This window comes from Etheostoma spectabile, chromosome 22, assembly GCF_008692095.1.
Source record: "Etheostoma spectabile isolate EspeVRDwgs_2016 chromosome 22, UIUC_Espe_1.0, whole genome shotgun sequence".
Classification (NCBI taxonomy): Eukaryota; Metazoa; Chordata; class Actinopteri; order Perciformes; family Percidae; genus Etheostoma; species Etheostoma spectabile.
The window spans coordinates 5,408,793-5,414,260 of NC_045754.1; positions in this window are offsets into that span (position 1 = coordinate 5,408,793).

Sequence of the window (5,468 nt, forward strand, 5' to 3'; positions counted from 1 at the left end):
CTCTGTCATAATTAAAACAACTAGAGAGTGTGTACAAGCTCATATGTGGGTCTGATAACATTTTACTGAATCGGAATCGCAGCACAGTGTTTCTGTCACTTCCTGTCCAGCCTGAAGGAGCTGGAACCGGCTGGAAACTGTCCGACTTTACCGCAGCTTTTTGTCCCCGCCCCCTGCTGCTGACGCCTGCACTCGTCCACTTTACAGGCGAGGCGCCGTTCATCTCATCTCTCATTATTTCTCCCTTGTGGGGGGAGGGGCTTAAGAGATTAAGCATATATATATAGATCTATATATATATATATATATATATATATATATATATATTATATTCAAGAGAATCTCCTGCAGTCAAACCGAGCATCAGTATGGGGGAAGAAGGTGTTTGAGTGACTTGAACGTGGCATGATTGTTGGTGCCAGAAGGGCTGGTTGAGTATTTCAGAAACTGCTAATCTACTGGGATTTTCACGCACAACCATCTCTAGGGTTTACAGAGAATGGTCGAAAAAGAAAAAAAAACCAGTGAGGGCAGTTCTGTGGGCGGAAATGCCTTGTTGTGCCAGGGTCAGAGGAGAATGGCCAGACTGGTTCGAGCTGATAGAAGGGAACAGTGACTCAATATTTTCTTGGCACTCTTTGGGCCCCTTGGTACCAATTGAGCATGTGCAACGCCACAGCCTACCTGAGTATTGTTGCTGACCATGTCCATCCTTTATGACCATAATGTACCCAACTTTGATGGCTACTTTCAGCAGGATAATGCGCCATGTCATAAAGCTGGAATCATCACCGACTGGTTTCTAACATGACATGAGTTGGCTGTACTCAAATGGCCTCCACAGTCACCAGATCTCAATCCAATAGAGCATCTTGGGATGTGGTGGAACGGGAGATTCGCACATGGATGTGCAGCCGACAAATCTGCGGCAAATGTGTGATGCCCTCATGTCAATATGGACCAAACTCCCTGAGGAATGCTTCCAGCACCTGTTTGAATTGCCACCAAGAATTGAGGCAGTCTGAAGGCAAAAGGGGGTCCAACCCGTTACTAGCACAGGGGGTACCTAATAAAGTGGCCGGTGAGTGTATATTACACATAATACACACACATATACACACATATATACACACACATATAATATATATATATCTTACACACATATATATATACATATATATACATTATATATAATACATACATATACATATATACATACATATTATATATATACACACACTTTATTAATCCCACAATGGGAAATTACAATTACATTCTGTTATTACACACAGGCCTGAATTACATACATGCACTAAATGGAGAGATTTCAGAGTGTGGGAGCTGCCCATGGAAAGGCCCCCCAGAGCAGTGGCCAGGAGGTGAACTGGCACCTCTCCAGCTACCAGTCCACCACCATACTTTGGTCCGTGTGGGGACTTGAACCGGCGACCCTCTTGTTCCTGACCCAACTCACTGACCTACTGCCACCCACATTTATTCTCCCCAGTGCCTTCAAAGTGGTAATATATTTTTTTTGTTTTGATTTGATTTGGTTTGGTGTTTGAACTTTCTTATCTATGATGATGCATTTTACTTACATTCATCTTTCTATTAATAGTCATAGTTAAAAATGGCCAAAAATAACATTGTCTGGGCACATACACATGTAGCAACCAGCAGTAAGTAGCTTTTTGTGTCATAGTGGATGTTATATTCATGCTGCAAAACTAATCTACAGTACCTACGGGTACAAATAAAGTAATCTGAATGAAACAAAGATGTAGATCATGATGCAAGGTGGAGTTGTGAACACACCTGTGCAACTTCCTATCCCACATGTCACTACCTGAACATTTGTGGCTGCTATGAGTTGGAGTAGACTTTGGACACCAGCTCTGGGACTTTGTGCCTTCTTTATGATAGCAAAAGTGTCATAGGTAATAACAAAACAATACAAATACATGTTTCCTTTAAAATGGGATTATTTTCACTGTTACAGAAATGAGCTGTTATTGCAAAAACAGCAATATCTTAATGCAAACATATCCAACCACCAAAGGAGATATTCTATCTTTGTGAAGATTATAATGTCCATTTTCTTGTGTCAGAGTGGTTTAACTGTTGTGTTGTTTTAACTTTGTGGTTATTTTTTTCAGGCTGCAGTACATGGTGTTGTTCAGTTGCTTTACTGTACATTGCACTACTGTGTAATGCAAAGTCCTGTTATCTTGTCCAGCCCCTGTAGAAAATGAGGGTGTTTTTTGTTGATGATAGAGAGCCACTGCCTGTAATTAAAAGTAAGTTTTGGTCATATAAACTGCTATGTCGGTTTTATCCTTCTGGACACTGTCGTTAACTAACAGCAGGTGTGTTGGCCTTGTATTTCCTGGTATTGTCCTGTAACCAGATGGTCACAGATTCAATCTTTGAAACAGCCAATTTGCAATGTCATGGAGTCCTTCAGGTAATAAACGATCCTTACCTGCACTTCTGCGTGAGTTAAACTGGGTAAGAGGCCCAGCTGAATGCTAACGTTTTAGTTCAACTAAACAGTAGGAAGCCTTATATTAGGTGGGAGAGAAGGCTTGGCCTTTGTTTGAGCTGACCAACATTCACTCCATGGGTTTGTCCATGTCCCTGGTGTCAATGTGGCCATGTTTTATTCTGCACCATTATGTATGACAGACCTTTTTTTTTTTAGCACTGAGCAAAACAATTTCAATGAATGCCCCTGTATCTTGTAGAACTACATAATGGCTGTGGTTAGTGCCATGGCAGCTGAAAGTTATTCCCTTGCTTATTCTGTTATGGGAATGCTTGGATGTAAGTGACTGTCTACGCTGCATTCTAGCTGCAATTTACAGCTTAATATGCTCCTACAGTGTTTGATTAAATGCATGTATCAAATTACTGCAAGCAAATGTAACTAAAAGTTTCTCTGAAATACTATTAACACATGTCAAAGAAAGAAAAAGCTTATAAAATAGCTAAATTTGCTAAACACAATGCTGATGGTTCCTCCTAAATTATTCTAATATTCTGGATGATTTAACATTCACCTTCTCTCTGAGCTGACACAAAGCATTTCCCCTTTAACCTCCTTTCTCAGCCATTAAAAAGACAATAGCAAACAGTAGGAAGCCTGGACAATATATGGACAATATATGTGCAAGTTATGCTATAACTGGATTTTATAAGATATGACTTTCCCACAAAAGTGTTAGTGTGAAGTGAAATGTATTTAGTATAGCACTGAGAGTTTATTAAACATGACAAAGTAAATCATTTCCACTGAAACAGCACATCCGTCTGAAATCATAATAATACAAAAAGCTAATTCATTTTGTCAAATTGATGTCCGTTCACCCCCTATTCAGTCATGGTGTTTGAGTACAACGACATGCCCTTGCTGCATTGTTATTTTAGTCAGTTCACCATAAATATGTCTGCAGAATATCTCGCTAACTGCTTCAACAGACAGGTATGGACTGACCTTTGACATTAAAAAATACAAATCAAAGGTTTTATGTTTTAATTTTGAAAGAGCTGGGCTCACTCAGTTGTCATTAGCTATTCAATTAAAAGAAGAAAACAAAGGAGTTCCGTTGCAGTGAGTGCTGCCATTTATATCCCCCACAATACCTCTAACTGCAGACTGCATTAAGACCGTAGTAGTCTATACCCACAGCGTTCCACTTCCGGGACTGCTCCGTTGCCGGATTTCACTTGTTGGAATTTTAATCTCCGGTGGATTTCTGAGGATTTCTGGTTAACTGCTCCTCAGATCTCTGCAGGGTAAATCCAGACAGCTAGCTAGACTATCTGTCCAATCAGAGTTTTCTGTTGAATTACTCATACAACTTTCAGACTTGCACATGTTCCACCAAACAAGCTCCCTCCCTAGGCTATTTTGCAGCAACACTGTGGCTCCAGCCTGGCTTAGCAAGTCAGGAATTTGCAATGCAATTGTTTACATTCAATATTTCTTCATGTTTAAGTAGCCATGGCAATTCTTAAAAACCGAGCTACAATGCATCTACGTATATTTGAAACAAATAGTAGACGGTATAATAGGAATGGTCTGTATTTTCAATGAAAAAGAAGCCAGGCACCACGATAAGGCATCACTGTTCATCTAAAAGATGAAAACCATCCATTGACCTTGTTGCCCATAAAGGCCTTAACCAGAGTGTAGTCACTCTATTTATTAGTTATTCTACATGTTTGACATCATTATATTCAATGAGACTGTGAGGACGTTTATATATTGCAGGTCTAGTGGAGAGGTACGACTCTTTACTTCATCTTTAGAGTGCACCACTCAAGTTAGCCATCAAAAAGCAATCCATTGCATTTAGCAGGAGCCCACCTCTGTTGGAGCCACGCTACCTTATATGAACTATGTATTTCAATTCAATTTATTTATTCCAATTTAATTCTTATTTTGTATGTGCTGGGTGCTACATGCACCAAGGTTCTAGCCAAAGATAGATGTTATTAACACTGATCAACAAGCTACTTCAAAGCAAAACAGGGAATCAGCAGTCCCTTTCATCATCACTAAAACCAATCTGACATCAAAACATGACACAGTATCAGTGAATTTCATGCAATTCCAATAGGATATTTCCATCACATGCGACGCAGGAGGTAGTGCAGTGTTGGCTCTATCCAGCCCATGTGTGTGGCTTGGTTGCTTTGTAGGATATGGCGGCTTTATGTTGGGATTTAGTAGGGATTGAGTAGTAATGGGTGAGCAGTGTTGGGGAGCGCTCAGCTATCCCAGAGGATTCATCTGATGAGCAGGGATTGGATTCATCTGCTCTGTCGATCGATTTGTTTTTGCCACACGGACACCTTACTCCAGTTTTGAGCTCTTCTTTTTGTCTTTTTTCTTGTTTTTAACTAGTTCTGAAAAACGTAATTTCACTGAGCACAATCTCATCCCATCTGCGCCGGCTTTGGGCACTTGTTCTTGTTATGATCAAAGTTGTAAGGTAGAATTGTTCTTGCGTCTAGCTGAGAGAAAGAAAAGGCAGTATTACAGCTGAGATGAAATCATTTTTAAAGAGAAACTCATCTTTGGTTTTGTTTTCTGATTGTATCAAGGATTTAAGACTGCCATTAATCTTTTCTTCCTTCTTTTTTCATCTTGCATGAAATGGGAGCATTGTTAGAAAAAAAAACATCTTGACAGAACTGGCAGTAAGCACAGAAGCAGATTAATGAAATTGTTCCACAATCCCAAACCATGAGGGGTTTGTGTGTGTTATTTGTTAAAATCATGTTTTGGTTTGTGAGATAGAGAGGGACACTTGCTCTCCACAGTGTCCCGGTGTTTATCTTCTAAAATGTCCACCCATTCTATCGACAAATACTATATGGCCATCATGTATTTCAAGACAGCTTGTTACTTTAATATTTATTAACTGATTTCTTGTTGGGATAGGAGGTATTTTGTTTTGTTT